The following is a 25,553-nucleotide window of genomic DNA, read 5'->3' as shown; positions in this document are numbered from 1 at the left end:
GTCCAGATTTGCATAAAATGATGTATTTTACTGAACAATTTTAGTCCAGCAAAGTACCTGAACAGAAAGTAACATCTGTTCGCCCTCTTCCTTCCTGCAATATTAATGGGATAAGAAGTCTCAAACGTTGTGCTCCAGATTTGTTTTCTGTTAAGGACGCATTGCTGAAATTCTCAAATAATAGCTGTATTTTGTCAGTCCAGGAACCCATGTTGATGCGGCCGCCCTGAGACATAGTCCATGGCGTGAAGAATTGCTGGTGTTCTTAGCTGTTCCTTCCTTCTCTGAAATACAAAAAGAGGGTTTAAATCACCATTTCCACCGAGATGCCGAAAGTACATGAGGCCCAACGTGAAACGTATTGAAAATGTTTTTAGCTTTTAAAGCAAAAGGCAGGAAAACGTTTTTTTTTTTTTTTAATTTAAACAAACTGAATGGAGGAATTTTGCCTCAAGTCATACCCATCAATTCCACATAAAGAACAGCAATATGTTACCTCACCATCTATTTGATTCATTTGATTTCACCTACTTGTGCTAGGACCTTTCTAGCAGTGTCGGACTGGGGTATCTGGGGCCCACCAGAGGAAATTACCCTGGGGGCCCACCAATGAAGAACCAGTGAGAAATAACACTGGTCAGTGTATGTGCAGGTCTTTAAGCTGGAGGCCCACCGTAGAATCCCCCGATCCTCTGGTGTGCCAGTCCGACACTGCTTTCTAGTATTGCTATATTAACCCTTTGACGAACTGGTGCTCTCACTGTTGTTATTGAGACCCTGAAGGTCCCCTCCATGGTGCTCTGCTATTTATGTAGTCTTGACATTTAAGGAGGCAGGACCAGGGCTGAGCTGTTTGCCAGTAGTACAAACACAGGCACTTCCTCCTTTAGTTGTCTATCTAAGCACAGCACAACAGTCAGTCCTTGCTACCACGTCATGACATAGCGCTGCTAAAAGTGCACTAAACAGACTGACTGCACAATAAAAGCCATGTTTAAAAAATAAATGATTCATTATGGAAATATGGGAATATTTCATGACTACATTTAACAAATACATCCATAGGCAGGCCTGTCTAAACCGTGTTCTTTACCATAGGATAACTGACACAGAGAAATATACCACTAATACTGCTTCCCTTGGACAACCCGGCAAGAAAAGGCATACCTAAAACCTTTATTTCCTGCCAATCTTAAATACACACAATTGTGCCAAAAGATGTTAAACCTTTAGGCTATGTTCACACGGTGTAAGAGACTGGCTGGGTCACGGAACGGACGGTCTCTGCAAAGATCATCCCGGCCTGTAATTAAGTACCGGCCAGATGATCTTTCAGGCCACAGTGTTCTGATGCGGGTGCATCAGAACTCCTCACAGCACACAATGAAGCTTGCGGCCAGAGCCGCTCGCTTCATTGTGTAAACTGACATGGGTTTCTACGGCCGCAATTCACTGAATTGCGGCCGCAGAAAAGTGACATGTCAGTTCTTTGCGGCGCCACGAGGGATCCCGGCCGGAGATTATACAATGTTTGCCGTGATCCCATAAAAGAACATGCGGCGTGTTCACTAGAGATGAGCAAACTTTTCAAAAGTTTGGTTCGACCGAATTTCGGATTTCTTCGGATTTCATAGTTTAAAGCATCTATATGATACAGGGGTAGTGTATTTGGTTGAATTTAGGGCTCTACATGTCAGTAACATCATTATCTTTTCAATATCTCAGTCATTTTTTTTTTTTTAGACTTCAATATTCACCATTACAGAGTCTATGCAGAAAATTCACCATTACAGGGTCTATGCAGGAAAAAGGTCACAAATGCAGTGAAGGAGCAGCAGTAGTCATTGGAGGCCAGTGGAGGTCCAGCAATAGTCATTTGAGGCCAGTACAGGAGCAGCAGTAGTCAACATGGAGGCCAGGCAGGAGCAACAGTAGTCAACATGGAGGCCAGGCAGAATAGACAGTAGTCAAAATGGAGGCCAGGCAGGATCAACAGTAATCAACATGGAGGCCAGGCTGGATCAACAGTAGTCAACATGGAGGTCAGGCAGGATCAACAGTAGTCAAAATAGAGGCCAGGCAGGATCAAGAGTAGTCAACATGGAGGCCAGGCAGGATCAACATTAGTTAAAATGGAGGCCAGACAGGAGCAACAGTAGTGAAAATAGAGGCCAGACAGGAGCAACAGTAGTCAACATGGAGGCCAGGCAGGAGCAACAGTAGTCAACATGCAGGCCAGTGAAGGCCCAGCAGTAGCCAACAAGGAGGCCAGGCAGGAGCAACAGTAGTCAACATGGAGGCCAGGCAGGATCAACAGTAGTCAACATGGTGGCCAGGCAGGATCAACAGTAGTTAAAATGGAAGCCAGACACCTACACCTATGTCATATACACTCTCGCAAGGATCCAACTATAGTACTTGTATATCTGTATAGCACTATTTTTTTTTTTTTTTGAGTTTTATTATACACCCATGCATGAGGTACATGTATATATTTGTGTCCCAGGAAAACACCTATGTCATATACACTCTCGCAATGGTCCAACTATAGTACTTGTATATCTGTATAGCACTTTTTTTAGAGTTTTATTCTACACACATGTACGAGGTATATATTTGTGCCTCAGGAAAACACCTATATCATATACACTCTCGCAAGGGTGACAGTATAGTACTTTGATATCTGTATAGCACGTTTTTGTTCTGTGCACCCTTTTCTCTCCTATGCCTAATCTATCTACCTATCTATCTTTCGCCCTCTCTATTTTTCTCTCTCAATCACTATATGTTTCTCCTCTCCGCTTTCCTAATAATCTTTTTGTCTTTGCTTTTGTACAATATCTTCTCAGTACAGCAGTGTGCAGCAGCAGCGTTTTGTCACTGATGAGCTCTGTGCACTGCTAACAGTCTCCTTCCTCTCTCTGTGCACTGCTAACAGTCTCCTTCCTCTCTCTGTGCACTGCTAACAGTCTCCTTCCTCTCTCTGTGCAGACTGTCTCATGCGGTCATGTCTCATGCTTAAAGCAATACCGACATCACACAGGGGGTGGGCTAGTGCAACATCCCTGCTGATTGGATGTGTTCTGGGCATCATGGGAAAGCGCTTTTCCCGCACAGAACACTTCCTGATTTCTAAAATGGCGGCTGCCATTTTAGAAAGCAAGAATAAAAAAAAAATTCGGAGCGGATTTCCAAAAATCCGAATCCGACTGGACTCGGACTTTTGGAAAAATCCGAACCCGATCCCATACCGGCCGAACCGGTTCTCTCATCTCTAGTGTTCACCCATACAACGGCCGTTGTTGCACTTTTATGTAGTGTGAACATAGCCTTAATCTGACAGGAGTTGCTTGTGATATCTCATGTCAACCTCAAACTTCTAAAAGGAGTTATCCAGGATTAGAAAAAAATCAGAGCTATTTTCTTGCACCACCCCTGTCCCTAGGTTGGGCGTGATCCTGCAATTCAGCATCATTCACTTAAATGCAATTGAGCTGTAAAACCCCACCCAAACTGAGGACAAGAGTGGTGCTGTTTCTGGAAAAAAGCAGCCGTGTTTTTCTAAGCCTGGATAATCCCTTCAAGTGGGTATTCCAAAATACAACACCTGTCCCCTGTCCACAGGCAAGGGAATAGGTATCAGATAACAGGGTAGTCTAATCAACTACATAAACTCAAGAAATAGGCCCTGAGTCCTTGTCTTGAATGGAGCAAGTCGCCCATGCATAGCGCCATACCCTTCATTGTCTATGGAGCTGCCGGAGATAGCCGAGTATAAGTGTTGTACATCAGAATTTCCCTTTACATATATGAAACATAATTTAATTTATTAACACGACATGGAGAGAAAGGAATGGCTGCACATCCTATCCATGTCTGATACTAATGCCGCTAGGCCTATTTTAAAATTCAACACCAGGGTGTCTGTATATAATTTGATCAAACCATAATAGCCCCGTGTACCACGTGCAAGTCCCCTGGTTCACACGGGTCCCTACGCTATGCCCCACCAGAACCCGGCAAGCACCACCAGCAGGGAAGGCTGCCTCCAAACACAAGTTTGAATATGGTATTACACTCACCACTACTGCTCACACAGAATGGGGAAGACATAAGGTACTGACATGTGAGCACAGGCATATCCTGCTAATTTTGGTCATGTGGGTTGGTCATGTCAGTACCTTATGTCTTCCCCATTCTGTGTAAGCAGCAGTGGTGAGTAATACCATATTCACACTTGTGTTTTTTGGGGGCAGCCTTCCCCGCAGGTGGTGCTGGCCGGGTTCTGGTGGGGCATTTTGGGTTTGGTCCTGTGACATTGGGGTTGCAGGGCCATTCCATGGCCTCCCTTCCCTGCATGTGCACATTGGCGGTCACTGACCGACAGTGTGGAGTTAGCGTAGGGACCCGTGTGAACCAAGGGACCTGCACGTGGTACATGGGGCTATTATGGTTTGATCAAATTATATACAGACACCCTGGTGTTGATTTTTAAAATAGGCCTAGCGGCATTAGTATCAGCCATAGATGGGATGTGCAGCCGTTCCTTTCTCTCCATGTCGTAATTTAATTGATTAACTTTATCTTGCTCATGTGCCACTGCAACGTGAAGTGGCATGGACGCACTGACATGGTAGAGGTCATCGCTCCTATGTCCTTGCGCCTGCTTCACCTGAGATCATATCAGTGTCAGAATGACCAAACAATAATCCAGCCCAGGGGCGTAGCTAAAGAGAGGTGGGGAAAGAGGCATAGAGAGTCACGGCAGGCCTAGGGCACAGCTGCTCTAGGCCTCTCCTCTTTAAACACCATCACAGATTTGTACCCCAGGACTGAACATGTTTATTGAAAGCTACACAATGGTAGCAGCGGTTTGAGCGGGGGGCGGGGGGTGGGGCTCACAAATACACCTTAACTTTACGAGAAGGAATCTACTGTACAGGCAATTTAGACAAAAGAACTTCATGACCTGCTCCTGTTAACCAGAATGCAGACTGCCGAAAAATTTCATCTAGATTCTGGTGCTACTCATGTGGGGAACAATTCACGTAATAGATGTCTATGGGAACTTTTTGTGCAATTTAGTCCCTTATATACTGTGTAGAGTAAGCATCTGAAAATGGAATTGTCTGTTCATAGTAGCACATGAAATTATCTGCAGGTTACAGGCTGACATTCTATCACCCATGTCATTGATTACATTGGCCTTGCTTAAGTGGGTAGTTGGAACCCCACCCCATGCCACCCAGTACATGGGGCATGCCTTGTAACTTTGCTTCTTTAGGTTTCAATTGAAGATGCATTGACTACAACACATACGATAATATCCAGCACTCTGTAATGCAGCTTTTTGGAAAGCTGCCACTGCAGTTTTTGTACCAAAACCAGAAGTACTTGTACTTCTCTTTCCAAAAAAACTTCCATTATTTTCATATTGGAGATGGAAATTTGTATACCAGGTATTGTTGCTGATATGATTTTTACCCTAATAATAACATTGGCTCGGGCTTCTATTTTATTCATCAGGGCAGTGAAACAGGAGCCAGAGAACATCCATTATTCAAAAAAGTATATTGTTGTTTTCTTATTTATGACCCTTTGGTTCTCCTGTTCAATTCTGTTTTTATTTTTGTACGTTAAGAACCAATCTGAGCTACTTGTATCCTATAGCAGGATACCTCGCAACAAATATAGTAGATGAGTAGTCATCTCACTATGGATCAATATGTAATATCGCAGTAAGTATGTGTGATATGTATAACTAGTAAGGTTTCCCTTTCTAGCAGCCACTGTAGACAAAACTTAAAGGAGAAGTCTGGGAGAAGTTAGTCTTTTAATTTTAGGTGGTGGGGCCATGGCTAGGCTGTTTGCCAGTAGTACTCACACCTGAACTTCCTTACCCTTATTTCTCTGGCCAATCACAGGACAACACCTTATCCTCTCTGCTACAGTGGGGAAAATAACGATTTTGCAAGTTTTCATACCTACAAAGAATGGGGAGGTCTGTAATTTTTATTGTAGGTACACTTCAACCGAGAGAAAATCACATTGTATGATTTATAAATAATTATTTTGCATTTTATTGCAAAAATAAGTATTTGATCAACTACCAACCAGAAAGGAATCTGTCTGTCACAGACCTGTTAGGCTACGTTCACACGTAGCAAAAGTGTCCGCCAGCCTCCCTGTCAAAATGACAGTCTATGGGAGGCTCACGCGCCTTCTCTTTCGGCGCTGAAGAATGAACGAACATGTTCATTTTTCAGCACGGAGAGAAGAGCCGCGCAAGCCTCCCATAGACTGTCATTATGACAGGGAGGCTGGCGGCATTCGGCCACTTTTGCTACATGTGGACGCAGCCTTAGTTTTTATTTAGGAAGCTCTTTCTTCTCTGCACTCATTACCTGTATTAGTTGCAGCTGTTTAAACTTCTAACCTATATATTTAAAAAAAAAAAAACCTGCGCACACAATCAATCAATTATACTTCAACTTTTCCACCATGGCCAAGACCAAAGAGCTGTCTAAGGACACCAGGGACAAAATTGTAGACCTGCACAGGACAATAGGCAAGCAGCTTTGTGAGAAGGCAACAACTGTCAGCGCAATTATTAGAAAATGGAAGAAACAAACTATGACTGTCTATGACCTCTGTCTTGGTTTCTGCTGGAACAGGCAGAATTCCCCTAACAAAAAGCAGTGGACTTCAATTTGCCAGGAAGAAAAAATAAAAAATAATTGTCCAAGACTATAGTGCTTTTTTCTGGGATAAGAAATATATCAGGAAATAGGAGGTAAGCATATTCCAGGAAAAAAACAAAAACATATTGCAAAAGCATGCTTCTGTCTCTAGTACCAACTCAGAGAGTCAAACAATAATTGATATTTTCAGCTTCAGTTCTGAAGCATAATTTTTTTATTCTGTTAATAGCACTATGTTTTAATGCACTTTTTGACATATTGTCTAAGCGCCCTCAATTAGATTTTTATTTTAGAGTTAGAGTGCGGCGCTTAACACTTATTCACAAAATAACACACATTACAAAGTTATACATAACTGTGCTCAGCCAATAGCTGAGCTGCTGAGCTGCTGATGACGCGGGGGCTGGCATGAGGGACGGATTGAGCGGTTCGTCCAGCCTCCCAAAGACGTCATTGCCACAAGACGGGGGTCAACACGAATGCGGTAACTATAATGCACCACACTTCCGGGTCTAGCGTGGGTGGAGGGAAACACGGAAAAGTGAGCCATTTACATACATAACATACATTACAAAGTTGTATAACTTTGTAATGTGTGTTATTTTGTGAAAAAATGTTTAGCGCCGCACTACCCCTTTAACTAGAGGTAAAATCAATTCTTATGTAACAAGTCAAAATCGTCCTAGGTTTACAGCTAGTATAGTTGAATTTTCTTTCCAATCTGAACACTATAGAGGCTGATGTCAGGTCAAACAGGGTAAGTATATATAAGAGAAAGAAAAGAACACCACTGTGCCGGACAATGCAGACTTCCAAATGTGTTACTTTACTTGTTATAAACTCATTCTGAACACTACAGAGGATCGTGTGAGGTCAAGCAATGTGTTCCATTCCCTTTAGGTGGTATTCTCCCTTCTCCCAGATCTCTAACACTTTATTGGACGTATCACATTCATAAATATGTAAGAGAGGGAAAAGGAAAAGAACATAGCTCAAAATGCAAAGATAAACCATAGCAGCTACAAATCAAGGAAGATTTTGACTTACTATGAGGATTAAAGGGGTATAACAGTCATGTAAAATACACATTGAATCATCCCCCTCCTGAAGACTAACAATTCATTCCATACCTATTATTTTTTTTATTTTTTCAGTCTCCTTCCCCCAGTTCTGAGTCTGCTGCTTTCTGTCAAAGACACAGAAAACTGTGTGTGAGCTGTTCCCTTCATCTCGGCTGTGAACCCCTCCTCCCCACTTCCTTCTGAGATGGCTCAAGTAAACAGCGTTTCTGGTCATCTGTCTCTGTACTCTGTAATACCAGGATGGTTAATCTGGTGACCTCACCGTGTAACCCTCCTGGCATTACAAAGTACAGAGACAGCCGCTCAGGGACACTTTTTACATAAGCTTCCTTGAAAGGGAGAGGGGAGGAGAGAAGTCAGAGCAGAGATGGAATGAACAACTCACACATAGTTTTCCGTGTGTCCAGCAGAAAGCAGCAGCTCAGTACTGGGGTAGGGAGACTGAAAAGATAATAACAACTATAGAACAAATTGTTAATCTCCAGGAGGGGGATGTATCAGCATGCATTCTACCTTACGGGAATACTCTTTTAAATGAATACTTTGTAACTAGAGAGGTTAAGGTTTGCAACCTATGTGAGGGAGCTCTGGGACAATCCAGTTTGAGTGCTTTATATTGTGTTGACTCTAAGGAAACCAACATCTATTGATAGCTTCTGGCTCCATAGTGACCCTGATAAACAAACTTTGCTTTCATATTATATATATACCAGCTTTGTATATGTTAGGATAGTGGGACCCATGGGTCCTATAGAATAACCTATTGTTTACTATGTTTCGGATATATAGTTGCTTCATGAACTAATAGCTCATCTTTGCTCTTTTTGTCATTATTTCAGCTACATTGATGCATGATCCAGTACATTGCTAGCCTCCAGGGATAACACTACTCTTCTCTATGATATTGGATACATTATAACCTATTGATAAAATGTAAGGGTACAAATCATAGCAGAATCCTCTGACTCCTGCTTGAACTTGAGGATACATGTCATAGTAATAAGTATAGACATGATTTCATACCATTTCTTTGTTGTAAAGTGGAGATAACACAATGAAATGCCCCCAGGTCCCACACGAACTGTGAAATACACAATGGAGAATCAACGTCCTGGCATTTGTCCAAGTGAGAAAGGAATTGAATTAGCAATGTGTTCCATTGAGGTCTACTTGTACTTTGTCCTGGACTAACTTATTAAAAATGTTCCCTTCATGACTTCTTGACTTCATGTGCTCTCGTAGTTTGCTTTAGAACTTCTTAATGTACTTCATTTTGAGAATCATACAGCTCTGCTTTTAGTATTATTTTTTTTTGACAGATATATCTTTCCCTTATTTTGCTCATTCATTGCTTTATGTGATCTAAAGAAAGAAAAATGGAAAGAGAGAGATGATAGTACAAGATAAGAACAGAGAAGATTATTGGTTAATTGGTTTTATTTTATTAGAAAAGAAAAAACACATGACATTATAGTGAAGCATTAAAAATTCGAAAAAATTCGAAAAAAAAATCATGGTTCTCCAACGCATTTCACCTCCCAAGAAGCCTTACTTATGGCATATGTAAGACTTCATGAGTAAAGCTATTTGAGAGCTGAAACACACTATCTATGGCTATGTTCACACAACATTTTTTCAGCTCTAAAATGACGTCCGTTATTTTGAGTCCGTCATTTAGCAGCCTGGCCTCCCCTTAGTGCAATGACGGCTGTTGGTACATTATTCTTTTTTTTTTTTAATTCTTTATTTTGTGGACAGCCGGAGGTGATGCGGCAACACGCCCGTCATTCCTCCCAATATAAACCAGAGTAGTCATTATATAAAGATCATAAGGTAACATTCTGAACACAAACATAAGAATGATAAACAAAGAAACCCATAGCCAGCCGGCCAGGCAAGGGCCATGTCGAGCCCTCTCCCGCCGCCCAGTTACATTTTTAAACATAGAACAACACCCGGTAAGCAGGGGCGTAGCTAATGTCTCTTGGGCCCTGGTGCGAGAGGCCAACTTGGGCCCCCCCCCCTCCTTTCACGACCAAGTGATGCTATTGGTGTGTATATATATATATATATATATATATATATATACACACACCAAGACAGATATTACCAATAACACCAGCATATTGGAAGAGAAAGTATTATCACTGTACATATTACCGCCATACTGTTACCGACCAAATCCTGTATACTGAGACCAATATTACCAGTAATACCAGTATATAGGAAGGAAACATTACTGCCACACCACAACCACTACCATCACCACCATATTTTTACTGACCAAATCCAGTATACTAGTCCAGTCATATAGAGGTGGCCCCAGCTCTACACAGGTTCTGGACTCCATATACATTACAGTGCAGTTATATCAGGTGACTCACAGGGGACGTCTTCTCTGATCGGAGTTCTTTCCTTTCCATCTTCTCCATCCGTCCCGGGCCGCTATGAGAACTTCTCCGAGTCACGAATCCACAGAATCTGCCAGACAGACATATTAGGCTCCTCACACTGGCACCATCCTCATCTCTATACACACTGCACATCTGTACTGTCCCCTCTACACCCTCACTTAGTGGGTAGCCCTGACTCTATGTGACCCCCTAATAATATATGCCCCCCTCTGTGTATTCCCTCTCCCCCTATGTTGCCCTCCTTATAGATGGCCCCCTCCCCCCCCCCCACCCTCCCTTATAAATGGCCTCCTCTCCCCCCCCAAATAGATGGCCCCTCTCCCCCCATGTTGCCCTCCTTATAGATGGCCCCCTCTCCCCCCACCCTCCCTTATAGATGGCCCCTCTCCCCCCACGTTGCCCTCCTTATAGATGGCCCCCTCTCCCCCCACCCTCCCTTATAGATGGCCTCCTCTCCACCCTCCATATAAATGGCCCCCTTTACCCCCTCCCTTACAGATGGCCCCCTCTCTCCTCACCCTCCCTTATAGATGGCCCCCTCTCCCCCCACCCTCCCTTATAGATGGTCCCCTTTCCCCCCCTCCCTTATAGATGGTCCCCTTTCCCCCCCTCCCTTATAGATGGTCCCCTTTCCCCCCCCCCTTATAGATGGTCCCCTTCCCCCCTCCCTTATAGATGGTCCCCTTTCCCCCCCCCCCCTCCCTCATGGATGGCCCCCTCTTTCCCCCCACCGTCATAGATGGTCCCCTTCCCCACCCCCACCCTCATAGATGGCCCCATCTTTCCCCCCCCACCCTCATAGATGGCTCCTCTTTCCCCCCACCCTCATAGATGCCCCCCTCTTTCCCCCACCCTCATAGATGCCCCCCCTCTTTCCCCCCACCCTCATAGATGCCCCCCCTCTTTCCCCCCACCCTCATAGATGCCCCCCTTTCCCCCCACCCTCATAGATGCCCCCCTCTTCCCCCCCCACTCATAGATGCCCCCTCTTTACCCCCACCCTCATAGATGCCCCCCTCCTTCCCCCACCCTCATAGATGCCCCCCTCTTCCCCCCCACCCTCATAGATGGCCCTCTTTCCCCCCACCCTCATAGATGCCCCCCTCTTTCCCCCCACCCTCATAGATGCCCCCCCTCTTTCCCCCCACCCTCATAGATGCCCCCCTTTTTCCCCCCACCCTCATAGATGCCCCCCTTTCCCCCCACCCTCATAGATGCTCCCCTCTTCCCCCCCCCACTCATAGATGCCCCCCTCTTCCCCCCACCCTCATAGATGGCCCTCTTTCCCCCACCCTCATAGATGCCCCCCCCTCTTTCCCCCCACCCTCATAGATGGTCCCCTTTCCCCCACCCTCATAGATGCCCCTCCCCTTTCCCCCCACCCTCATAGATGCCCCCCCTCTTTCCCCCCACCCTCATAGATGCCCCCCTCTTTCCCCTCACCCTCATAGATGCCCCCATCTTTCCCCCCACCCTGCAGGTTGATAAGAAACAAAACAAAACTTAACTCACCTGACAACGTGCTCCCACGTTGATCCTCACTCGTTTGGTCTGTCCCCGGCTGATGCGTGGCTGCCGGCGGTGTCACGTCTTATCCCCGGCAGCGCGCGCATCCCAGAGCTCCCTGCGCGCCGGAACCGGAAGTCAGGGCCCAAGGCGCGCAGGGAGCTCTGGGATGCGCGCGCTGCCGGGGATAAGACGTGATACCCCCGGCAGCCGCACAGCAGCCAGGGGAAGACGGAGCCGGACTCTTGTGACCGCAAGCAAAACAATGCTTGCAGTCACAAGAGTGATCGGGAGGGCCTTAGTGGCGGGCCCGGTCGCGGCGGCGACCGCGGTAGTTACGCCACTGCCGGCAAGGGTGTAACCAACAAAAAGAAAACAAAATAAGGTAAAGTTAGATGGCCCAGAAAGGAGAAAGAGGGAGGGAGGAGGGGAGAGAGGAAGAACAGAAGAAGGAGAAAAAAAAAGGGGGGGGGGAAGGGGGAGGGGGTTAGGGGGAGGGAAGAAGAGGGGGGGGGGGCAGGCACTACGTAAGGTAGGTGGGGGAGAGGGGGGAGGGGTATCCAGAGCACCCTCGGGCCCTCGACCCTACGGCATCACATTCAACAAGGATGCATATTCAGGCGTGTCCTTAAAAGCTAGCCAAGCGTACTAAGTTTTTGTGTACTTGGCTCCTGTATTGTGTATGGAGGAGGTCAAGTCCTTAATGCGCTGCAGGTCGTTAACCTAAGAAACCCAGAGAAACAAAGGAGGATGTGTCGCTTTTTTCCAATATAGAGGAATGCAGGCCCTAGCAGCCATCACCAAAAACCGAAGTAAGGACTTCTTGTATACTGCTGCCGAGAGCGAGCAGTGCTGAAGAAGAAATAGGGCAGGAGAGAGAGTTACCGAGGTGTTAGTGACTTGCAAAATAGTCCTCTTCACAGCATCCCAAAAGGGAGTCAGGAGTGGACAGGACCAGAAAATATGTAGGTGTGTCCCCTCGTCACCACCACATCGCCAGCACATCGGGTCCACCTCGGGCCATATTGCATGCAGTTTATTAGGGACCCTATACCACCGGGTCAGAATCTTATATCCAGTTTCCTGGATGCCAGAGCAAATGGACGACCTGTGAGCGAGGGAGAACACTTTCTCTCTTTGGCGTGAAGACAAAGTAAGATTCAGGTCTGTTTCCCACCTAAGCATGTAATCCGGGGCAGGCTGATCAGGGGGTGACATCAAGGCAGCGTACGTGAGAGAAAGGGAGTGTCTCAATCTACCGGAATCTAAGCATAATGCTTCAAAGCAGGACCTAGATTCACTGTATGCGGTAGGAGAAGGCAGTCAGCGGAGGAAGTGGCGCACTTGTGCGACACGCCAGGGGCCTAAGGGGGTGGGTTCCACAATGCTGTCCAATGATGACAAGGAGAGCCAGTCTGTGCCAGAGCGAAACATCTCCACTCGGAATTTGTCTGTATTAATCCAAGAACGGAAAACCGGATCATCTAAGCTGGAAGTGAAACCAGGATTCCCCAGTATCGGGCAGCATTGGGATCTATGAGGCAGCACATAGGAGCGGCTGTTCGAGCTGGCGCAGGCCAGAAGTGTGGGGCCGATGGTAGGGTGTGAGCGTAGTCCTGGCAGGTCAGATGGGTGCAGCCAAGGGAGGCACTTCAGGGGAAGCTTAGTGAAAGATTGTTCCACCCCTACCCAAGGTTTCACCTCTGCGAGGTGGCACCAATCTATAACCCTGGTCAGGAGCGCTGCAGTGTGGTAAGTATGAATGTCTGGCAATCCCACTCCCCCGGCACGTTTAGGTCGACACAGAATCGAGCGTTTTAGTCGAGATGGTTTATCATTCCATATGAACTTAATTTGTAGGGAAGTTAGTGATTTAAAGAAGGATGGAGGAATCCGGCAGGGGATACACTAAAAGGAATAAAGTAGTTTGGGTAGAATAGTCATTTTAAAGATCGAACATCTGCCGAACCAGGAGAAGTAGCCCCTGGACCACACAGCAGATTGTGTTTGTATTTGTTGCAGTAATGGAGGGAAGTTCAATGTATATAGTTTGCCAAGATCTGCAAGCAGGGAAATGCCCAAGTATTTAATGGACGTGGCCGCCCATCTGAAGCGGAAGGAATCTCAGAGCGACGACACCAGGCCACTTGGGAGCCCTGAACTAAGAGCCTCTGATTTGGAAAAGTTGATTTTAAAATTGGAGAGGCGTGAGAACTCCTCCAATTCACCCATCAGAAACGGGAGGGAGACACGTGGGTTAGCAATAAAAAATAATAAATCGTCTGCGTAGGCAGCCACTTTGTGAACCGTGTCTCGCACCGGGACTCCCCCCACATCCATGTTAGCTCTAATCTTACACAATAGTGGCTCCAGAGTAAGGATAAAGATTAGAGGGGACAGGGGGCAGCCCTGTCTCGTACCGTTTTTTATGGCAACGTCATTCACCCTAACCCTGGCTCTTGGTGTTCTATACAGAGCAGAGATCCAATTCATAAAAACAGGACCCATGCCCAAGAACCGGAGTGTTTCCATCATAAAGGGCCAATTGACCCTATCAAAAGCTTTCTCAGCATCAGTTGATAGGAGCATTAAAGGTAAACCCAGAGTTTTTGCTTTGTGAATCAGGTCAATGGCCCTCAATGTGTTGTCCCTGGCCTCTCTTCCCGGCATGAAGCCCACTTGGTCAGGGTGAATGGTCCTCTCCAGCAGGGGAGACAGTCTTGTAGCTAGGATTTTGGAGAACAATTTGAGGTCCACATTTAGCAATGAGATAGGACGGTAGTTACTGCAATATGAGGTATCTTTGCCCTCTTTTGGTATAACAGCTATTTGGGCTCGTGTGGTGTCCAGGGGCAGCTCCCCGGTGGAAGAGGCAGAGTTGAAGGCAGCCAGGAAGTGAGGGGCAAGCTGCTTCTGTGGTACATTATTCTAGGTTGGGTTACTAATTGGACTTTGGGTGTGGCTTAATTGAAAAGCCCATTAAATTTAAAAGTAAAAATGGAGAAAGAAAGGTGACAAAAGAAAAACGGTGTGTGTGAACAACTAATAAAAAATGTCCGCTGTTTGCAAAAGACGTCCGAAAATAATGATCATGTTCATTATTTTGATGTCCACGGCAAAACTGTCCGTAAAACAATACACTGTGTGCATTGGACGTCTGTCTTCCCATTGACTTTGATTCATTGCCATTGCAGTCAGTTAATTCACGGCAAAAAGGTACATTTTTTTAAATGTGAAAATCGGCCGCCTTTTCAATATTTTTGACGTTGTGTGAACATAGCCTTACATCTGCATTTTTTGTACTATGACTCCACCTTTGCAATTTTAATGCTTTGGAATAAATGTCATGTGTTTTACATGAAGAGCGGAGTGCTGGTGAAGACGTTGTCTTTTTATTACTGTGGAAGCCTTAGCCCTAATGCTATTACATTATTTTCTGGTTTTGTTTTATGCTATCGTCAATATTTTATTCATACCTTGCTATTCTTGCTGGTGAATTATAAAGGTACTGTATGTTTGAAGCCAGGTGTAGAGCTATGGGAGTATAGAGGTAGCAACTGTATTGGGGACTTCGAATCTAAGGGGGGCCAAGGGCCCCAATGCCATTTACTGTACTATTACAAAGGTTTATGGTAGCCCTGATACAGATTCTACTTCAAGGTTTAGGAATTTTAAAGGGATACTCCCTCTTTAAAAATCAACTAGAGTCAGAAAGTTATAAAGATTTGTAAATTATTTCTATTTAAAAATATAATGTATTTTAGTACTTATCAGCTGCTGTATGACCTGCAGGAAGTGGTGGATTCTTTCCAGTCTGACACATTTTCCGTCCCCACAGATAGACCATGCATTGGCCATAAAAAGTCTGTATTCTGCTCATCAGGCTGTGGGGCTTTGAAAAGATCGATACCATCCTGGGAAACTTGTCCCAGTTTCCCAGGACTGGATGCATCTTTTTTCCAGCACTTGGGGAGGAGCGCAAAGGAGTGGGACACACTTCAAAGCCCCACAGCCTGATGAGCGGAATACAGATAGGAACAAAGCGCTTTGCTTCGTTCTTACTGTAAACTCACTCATCCCTAGTCCTGAATCAAATGGATACTGCCGCCATAATACACAAATGACTTGACATATTCTGATTCCTAGGGTCTGATGCCATGGACTTTGCTGGACTGCTGCCGCATGGCTTTACTACAAGGAATTTGATATGTAATGTGTTTTTATTTCTCATTCATTAATTTACTATTTATTTGTATGGTACTTTTTTTTTATTGAAATAAAACTTAACTTTAAAACTAACTTTAAAAACTGTTAATCTTACTACCAAAACAATGACTTTTAACATCTAGATGTGTTTTTTTACCTGGGCATTCAGACCACACATCAGTAAACAAGGTATATATAGATATATACAAGCACTATTGCGCTTATTCCACGTACGGTGTGAGCACTTGTTCACTCTAGCGCCTGCTCAAATCCAAGTTCCATTTCAAAAAGGAATTGTTAGACTTTGGGGGTATGTTATAACTTAGAATACCTCTTTCATATCACATGTACTAGACACATTATATCTTGGTTGAAGCCTAGGTGAGTGACTATCTGTATAAAGAGGACCTGATTTAATTTATACGATTGTAGAATTGTCCGGTGTTGACCAAACTCTCTGGCAAAACGATCAAATTATAAAATAAGAACATAAATTATTATTTATTTCTCACTTCCAGCTATTTATTTTAGAATTTAAAAAGGAAAAGGAAATTTTGAGAGGAAAAGAGATAAGAAAAGCATAGAAGGAATGTAGACTTTGCTACGTGAGTACCCCGCTTGGTTTGCCCCGGGGGGATTTCTTTGGCATTACCTGTACCGCACATCACTCAGATCTTATTCCTGTCAAACACTAAGTTAGCTCTCTAATAATATCTCATTATTGTTATACCAGTAAAATATTCCATCACCGAGCTGCCAACTATTTCTGAAAGGAATCGAACATGGTTGGTTTTACAAAAAAAAAGAGTAACGTTAATCACAGTCTATGCGAGAAAGAATAGTGGAGGAAAACCGGGATACATTTGGAGTCATTGAAGGGAAATGTAACAGTAAAATATACTAATAAGCATTATGGCATCGTGGGATAGTAGTTAAAGATTTATTAGTAAAAAAAATAGGATATGAATATAGATGAGCAAAGCGAATCCAGCAAATCAAAATTTGCTGCAAATCTGGACGTCAATTTGCTTTGTTCTGTAAAGCGAATTCCTTTCAATTTGTTAAGGAAATTCCCAAAAAACAAAATGGCGGCCACATTTGCTGTCTAAAGCGTCACTGGGCATCAGCTGCAGGCCCCTCTGTGATGTCAGCACCTCCCCCTCACCCTCCATATAACGTGGTTCGGTAATGGAGATGGCCAGTCGGCTATGTGTAGAGGAGAGAAATGATGGCAGCAGGCAGTTACAGTAGAGCAGGGAGAGACTAACAGAGTGCTATAGGGACAGAGAGGAGATAAGAGGTTAGGAGGGCTGATTGTGGGGATTGTTTTTTGTAGCTGCCAACCAACAGTAAGTAACTAGGTGCCTATAGGAATTCACTGGGAAGCCACAGTCCATATTATTCACTCACTGGGAAATTTACTGGGATCAGTAAATGGAGTGTGCACTTTACATAATCAATATTCGCACTCCACTCCTACTGTGTTAAACAAGTTAGGTTTCATTATTGAACTGAGTGTGCGCCTTACATAATCAGTGCTCGCACTCCACTCCTACTGTTTTATACTAGTTGGGTTTCATTAGATTGGATGACTGGCTGGCTGATTGACTTTTTTTAAATTGTGCTTTTCCAATTTTGGTCACTTTTACAAGAACATACATTAAAAAATTCACCTTTTTGTAATAGTCCCAGTACTATAGCATCTATAGTTTGGCTGTTTTGTTGAAATTTGTTGAGATTTGATTTGCGAATATTAACAAATTTGACCCAAAATTATCAAAAGAACAAGGATCTACGTACAGTTTATTAGAGATCTCTCCATTGCAGATTTGGGCCAGCTTCACACTGTTAGGCCTGCAGCAGCATCCAGTGTTTTAGGCCTCTGCCACACCCACTCCGCAGCCGGAGCCCATGCGCAGGGGCCCAGCACTGCTGATGCTTCAGCCCCCTGAGGGTGCCTCACCGCTCCACGGCCCGCCTCCTTGCTGTCACAGCTGCCGCGCATCCCTGCCTTCTAGGGTGTGCGCATACCAACTGTCCCAGATTTAATCTAATCACCTGCCCTATAAATAAAGCACCTGTCCTGACATTCCCTGTTGGAACCTCTGCTTGCTTCCCTGAGTGTGTTGTCCCACCTCTCCATGTTTCCTGCCAAATGTGGTCCCTGCTGCCTGTGGTCCCTACCGCCTGTGCTTTCTACCATCTATCCTGTGGTATCAGTCATGTGTCCTGCTGCATTTCTGCCTACCTACATGTCTACAGCTGTACCTCGCCCACCACCACTAGCATGCCAAACCAGGGGTAGCGACCTGGGGGTCGCCTGCCGCAGCCAGTCCGTCCCGCCTTGCAGCGGGTCCTTGTGAAGACCAGCGGCCCCTTAGACTCCACTCACTGGTACGGCTTACGTCATCGCTAATGGTGGTACAGCGGATCCACGACTCCAGTCGGGACACACACAAACTTAATACTGGAGCAGTTCTGGCCCCATATTACAGCCACAAGTCCCGACCCAACCAGGAAGCTACAATGCTGTTAGATCCGGTTGTCTGACTTATTATTGGGCATGCAGGTATCTCTCCATAAAACATCTGTGTCATCCTGGCCTTATGGAAAGAGCTGAGCTAGGAGCACTCCATCATCGTCTAGAAACTTTCTAATGTCATCTATAAGGTATGCAGCAGGTGCTTTTACCGTGGTAGCAGAAAGTGAAGCTGCTGCCTCTCATGCACATCTCTCTCTCTCCCTCTGAAAAGCTCCGATCGTTAACACTCTGCCGTCTGATATCTCGGAGCTGAATTATTGAATGCTCAGTCTCATTACTCATGGTTTGGAATAACTCATCTATGGGTAGGTTTCCAACTAACATGCATTAACATTAATATTTAAAGCAGCAAAAATGCATCTGTCATTTTATTTTCTCAGTCTAAATAGGAAATGTCTTAATTATATCAAAATAGCCCCAATAAAGAGAGGGCAGAATGGGAGCTTAAATCGTCTATACTGGGACTTGCCAAGCATTGTCAGAAGATTAGCTTCAGATTCATTTACAACTTCTGTCGCGATGGGGAGGGGGAGGGGGTCTTAGAAACCAGGACAATTTATGGTTGTGTCACTATGGGGGAGATTTATCAAACTGGTGTAAAGTAGAACTGTCTTAGTTGCCCCTAGCAACCAATCAGATTCCACCTTTCATTCCTCACAGACTCTTTGAAAAATTAAAGGTGGAATCTGATTGGTTGCTTGGGACAACTAAGACAATTCTACTTTACACCTGTTTGATAAATCTCCCCCTATGTGCTTTGTTCCACAAGACCCTACAGACCTTCAATGATCTGTGCACAGGTTACGTTCAGCCTTATTATCCTTGACCAATGTCAATCTTCTGCTGGTCTAATTGTTTAAATTCTTAACATGAAGACGAACATTTATATATTGTGAAGAACAAACAGATTTGTACTGTGAACTGTGCTTTGCATGTGAGGTGAACCTAGTCTAAGCGACATTTAATGATTTCTCAGCCACAAACATTTGCAGTGCCTTTGCAGGAAACAATCAACAATCAACTGGCCTCACAAATGATCATTGTATCATTGATGCGGCCATGAAAACTGACGGCACAGATAGGTATATGTATATGTGTTGTCAGTTTCCAGCAGTGCATACTTACCATCAGTGCTGCTGTATCTTCAGGCCTTCCTGCCTCCTCCAGCTGTTAATCATTTTGGAGGAGGCAGGAAGATACAGCGGTGGTCAGAGACCAGAGCTGGAGAGCAGGGTGCCAGATCACACAGCAGCTTGGATGGTATGTATGCACATATTGTGTGATCTGGAAACTGACAGCACAAATTTTTGCATACTGTATTTATGCTGTCAGTTTCCCCTTGATATCGGCCACACATCTCCGGTTTACACAGGCAAATGTGCGGCCGATAATAATAAATTTGATAACTTAGCTCAAAAGATACAATCAGACGAGGAACCAGTGACTTCCCGCTCTTCATCTGAACGCTGTCACTTTTGCATGGATCAGTTATCACCGAAGGAGCGATTCTAGGTTCTAGCAACACTTCTGTAAAAGAACCTCACGACCTCATTCCCACAGACATACTGTATTCCTTAATATGCCAGCCTATCCTATACACCTCTGATCACATGTGAAAGCATGCAAAGGTTTGTTCTGTGGAATTCTGTATGAATGTGAAAAATTATATAAAGCTCAATGGGATTAGCATGGTCTGTATATCAAATAGAAGCCATAATCTAATTAGGACTAGCTAAGGTAAAAAAAAAAAGTCTAAGGCATTCCCTGACTTTTACCCTGTGGACATCCATACAGGAGGAACACCAGATTGTAACCCCCCAAAATATTCTCTTAATGGTGGCAGGAGCAGAAAACAATAGGCAATTGTAATACCCCAAATATGATCAATATAGTCCAAAGTCAGTATGCAGAAACAGTCTATGAAGAAAACTCTGTCAGTACCCAGAAGGTCCAAGATCATGGTCCAATAAACCATAAGAGATGGATGCTGCCTTTCTGAGCTCTGTTTTTTTTATTTATTTTTTTGCTGATTTTAATTTTGCTCTTGACCTCAGCTTAGATACTAAGTAGAGATGAGCACAAGTCAAGCATGTCCAAGTCCAGTTGTTCAGTATATGATTACCAGTGGCTGGGAAGTTGGATGCAGCCCTAGTGATTGATATGACCTATGACCATAATCTGTATCCATGTTTTCCATGACTCCTTAGGGCTGCATCCAACTTTTTCAGTCACTGCCGAACAGTCAAATGCCGAACGATCATGCTCGAATTGCGCTCACCTCTACTACTGACCATGTTCTCTGCCTAGTCCGTTTGCATAGATTACTTATTTTTGGATAAAAGACATAGCGCAATGATCACATATAGCTTGCATAATCATTCAGTGATTGATTCTCTCAGAGGCAGCGTTCATAACGTGACACTTCTCAGCTCGACAGGAGTCTCAGATGTACATTTATACTTGAGAAGAAATGTGTCACATTGTGATTGCTGCCTTCATGTGACTAAATCACTGAACAAATCAGCGAGCGATATATGATTGCCAATCTATTTTTTCTATAGTATCCAGGAATAGAACTACAGGTAGAAGATGATGCAAGAAGGTTTGAAGACTGTGGTCAGTCACTGAGGTCAAGAACAAGATTGAAGTAGAAATCAGCACTGGGGACTGGAGACGGGCAAGGTTTGTACGTCAAAGAAAGAGGCAGAGCCCTGTGGACTATCTGGATGCTGATGTGAATGGCTGATGTGAACAGCCACAGAAAACAGGAGGATTGCAGCCCAAAACTGTTCATTTACTACCAGGCATTGGAGAGAAGAGGTCAGGAAAATGTAATTGTACAGCCATCCAATGGGAAAGGTAGCCAGGACTGCAACCACCAATCAAGCAACCACCAACCAAGCCCAACATCCCTTTTGGTTATAATTTTTTTGTATTATTATTTTTTTACCTTTCATTCTTTATTATTTTTACTAGAGCACTGCAATACATACATTGATAGATATCAATATTACACTGGCAGAATAACAATATAAAAACATCACATAAGAATCATTGTGCCAAGAGAAGGGGAGGGGGGGGGGGGGAGAAAGACTTAAAAACAATATATTTTTAGCAAGTAATAAAGTTTTCACGCTCAGTATCATATTACTTTGAAATGGGCACTGTCACCAAAACAAACTTTTAATATGTTAGTGATGTGTCAAAAATTTTGATCGATTGGGGTCTCAATGTTATGACCGTGACCGTGATCAGGAGAACGAGCCGGGAGAAGTCTGTGCACAGTGCGTTCACTGCCAGCTTCATGTCACCTGACCTAGACAGACTTAGGCCATGTTCAGACCTCATAAGAAATATGTAGAAGACGGCACTTCCGTGGCGGTGGTGCTCGAGGTGAGAAAAATGTTCAGATATTAGGAAGAGCCCGGCACTCACCAAGTAGATTATGCTTCTTTATTGTAGTGTAGCAAACATATGGTACAAGGACGCGTTTCGGCCAAGCATGGCCTTCATCAGCTTAGGGGTGTACACCCCTAAGCTGATGAAGGCCATGCTTGGCCGAAACGCGTCCTTGTACCATATGTTTGCTACACTACAATAAAGAAGCATAATCTACTTGGTGAGTGCCGGGCTCTTCCTAATACCAGACCTCATAAGAGACCGGCCGGGTCACAGAACGGCCGGTCTCAGAAAAGATCATCGCGGCCGGTACTGAACAGAGTTCTGATCTTTAGCGCCCGCATCACAACTCCCCCACTGCACACTATGGAGTGTGCAGCCAGAGCCGCTCACTCCATAGTGTGCACTGACAGGGTTTTCTGCGGCCCCTATTCACTGAATAGCAGCCGCAGAAAACTGACATGTCAGTTTTCCACGGCGCCACTAGGGATCCCGGCCGGAGTGTTTACCATGTGTATACACTCCGGCCGGGATTCCATAGATGGCAACGTAATGTATATTTTCGTATTATTCACGGCCATTCTTGCAATCGGCAACAACGGACATAGTTTTACGAAAACATACATAGTGTGAACTTACAATGTAAGTCTATGGGATTCGATTGGGAGAGGAGACCGTGGAAACACAGCTTATTTTACTGATCAGTCAGGGTTAGAACATTTAGTTCCTGACCAATAAAAATTGGAGTTGTCTCTCTAATATGTTTTTATTAATGACAGGTACTCTTTAAAGGGGTTATCTAGCGAAAATCTGGTTTCAGAAAGTTATATAGATTTGTAATTTACTTCTATTTAAAAATCTACAGTCTTCCCATACTTATCAGCTGCTGTATGTCCTGCACTAAGTGGTGTTTTCTTTTCAGTATGACACAGTGCTCTCTGCTGACACCTCTGGCTGAGACATGAATTGTCCAGAGCAGGAGAAATTTTCTATGGGGATTTGCTGCTGCTCTGGACATTTCCTGACATGGACAGAGGTGGCAGCAGAGAAGCAGAGTGGACAGAGCTGTGTCAGACTGAAAAGAAAACCACATTTCCTGAAGGACATAAAGCAGCTGATAAGTATGTGAAGATTTGAGATTTTCAAATAGAGGTAAATTACAAATCTATATAACTTTCTGAAACCAGTTAAATTGAAAGAAAAAGATTTTCGCTAGATAACCCCTTTAAGGCATTTCATACCCAACCAAAAGGTAACTCAGTTGTAGCTATATCTTTAAATGCTTGTTTTATCTTGGTCCAGTATTGAACAAGTCTAATCTCCAAACCATACAGGATTTTTATCAGGTCTGCATTATGTCCTTGTACATCTAGAACAGTTAGTGTTTCCTCTCATACCAAACTGATACAATCCTTTTAAAGTATGGTACGCCATATATTTATAATAAATAAGTGAGAAGCACGATGCAATCTGTTTCTTTACACCCTAGGAATCCTCTGTAGTTCTTTGTTCCATCGGACTAGACATTATTCATCTATAACCCCTGACTGTGTGTTAAAGCTCTGTGTATAACGCTCCATAGATTCTGCTTATAGTAATGTAACATGGATCCATATCCCCTTTTTTTGCAGAAGACCTTTTCTACATATATACAGAGCTGATTCTAGGTTTTCTGCTGCCTGAGGTGAAACCTGAAATGGTGCCCAGCCTGTGAGACAGACCCTGAACCTTTTACAATGTCACTGCAGCCTGTGAGACAGACAAACGGCACACCTTCAATACTGTGCCTGCAGCCTGTGAGACAGACCTTAAACCTTTTATAATGTGACTGCAGCCTGTGAGACAGACAAACTGCACACCTCCAATACTGTGCCTGCAGCCTGTGAGACAGACCCAGAACCTTTCATAATGTGACCAGCCTGTGAGACAGACCCTGGACTTTTAATAATGTGACTGCAGCCTGTGAGACAGACAAACTGCACACCTCCAATACTGTGGCTGCAGCCTGTGAGACAGACCCTTAACCTTTTATATTATGACTGCAGCCTGTGAGACAAACTGTACACTTCCAATACTTTGACTGCAGCCTGTGAAACAGACCCAGAACCTTTTATAATGTGACTGCAGCCTGTGAGACAAACAAACTACACATCAACACTGTGCGTGCAGCCTGTGAGACAGACCCTAAACCTTTTATAATGTGACTGCAGCCTGTGAGACAGAGAAACTACACACCTTCAACACTGTGCGTGCAGCCTGTGAGACAGACCCTGGACCTTTTATAATGTGACTGCAGCCTGTGAGACAGACAAACTGCACACCTCCAATACTGTGCCTGCAGTCTACAGACACTGAACCTCTAATACTGTGCCTGCAGCCTGTGAGACAAACCCAGCAAACCTAGATGCATACATCCCGAAAAGAGGTCAACATAATACACATTTGCCTTTTGTCAGGTAAATTGGGGTCTATGGATCCAGTTATTGAATGTATGACATTAAATTGGGCCTGCTGCTCTATGCTTAGTGCAGTGTGAAAACAACCTACTATTATATGTTTGGTGAAATATATAGTGATTCTCGTAGGGGAAAGGAGAGCGTTAAAAAAATCAGATACATGAATGTGCTAATATTTTACAGCATTCCCGTCTTAGCGTGGTGACATATGCAGCTGAGCACATTAAATTTTGATTGTAAGCTTAGCGTTTCCCTCATGCCCATTGCCTATTTGCATGTAATGATCTTTTAAGAATTTATGGATTTTTCCTGCTTGTTTAGAGGTGTTTTGTTTGCCATCAAAGAGTAATATAATCCTGTCACAGCACGTCCCAATCAATATACCACGGGGACGCCTGCCATCAACTTTTTTTTTGTTAATTCTGTTCTTGATTAACAAACTAAAGGGATTAAAAACAAGAAAACCTTTTAATATTTCAGGAGTTTTTCTTTTAGTGGAGATTGGAGCAATAATTGTAAAGAGAAAAAAAAATGTGTGTAGGAATTATTCTTTGAGTTGCATAACTAGAGAACAGTATGGCCAGCTAGCAGGAGAGTACCCTGGCAGTCTTTTCATCTATCCTTTAAAAGTTAGAAGGGTATTATTGTTTTACCAAAGTAAAAAAGTTTATTTATCACGGAATGAAAAGTAGTTGAAAATTCCAATGTATTTGTTGTGTCAATTTTAAACAGTTTTAAAGGAGAACTCCGGCAAAGTGTTAACATAATATAGAAGATATACTTACCTGTCCCCATGCCTCCGCAACACAGCTCAGCCACTCATGGAGCCCTACTGGGCTTCTGAATTTCCCAATCCTGTGACATCATGATCCAGCTCAGAAATTACCACCTCTGCAGTCATTGACTGCCTGAGCGTCTGATTCCTGCCAGGACGACACAGAAAGTTGGGAGATCAGAGGCTGCCAGTGAGCTGGTGATGCTGCTGAGGGTATGGGGACTGGTAAGTATAATGTCTTTATTTTTATTATGTTTCCACATTCCCAGACCTAACATTCCCCCCCCCCCCCCGCCTCTGGATTTTTACATTTCACCGGAGTACCCGTGCAACCCCTTGGTGATGTCCACTGTATGTGTATGCCCATTCTATACATGGCAAATACTGATACCTGCTGACAGTGACTGGCATGTGAGATCAATACATAATACTTAGATACTGTCTGGTCAGTGCTATGTAGGTAGGTACATGA

General features: G+C 44.1%; 1 long non-coding RNA gene across 1 annotated transcript; it reads right to left on the bottom strand.

The window, feature by feature from the left end:
• Positions 1-25,553, bottom strand: LOC138782387 (uncharacterized). The gene is made up of 3 exons (XR_011361592.1): positions 25,473-25,553; positions 8,807-9,145; positions 1-284 (listed from the first exon to the last, which is right to left on the bottom strand). It is a non-coding gene; the product is annotated as an uncharacterized lncRNA (long non-coding RNA).

The sequence above is a fragment of the Dendropsophus ebraccatus genome, chromosome 1, assembly GCF_027789765.1.
Source record: "Dendropsophus ebraccatus isolate aDenEbr1 chromosome 1, aDenEbr1.pat, whole genome shotgun sequence".
Classification (NCBI taxonomy): domain Eukaryota; kingdom Metazoa; phylum Chordata; class Amphibia; order Anura; family Hylidae; genus Dendropsophus; species Dendropsophus ebraccatus.
This window is presented reverse-complemented; position numbering and strand designations above follow the sequence as displayed.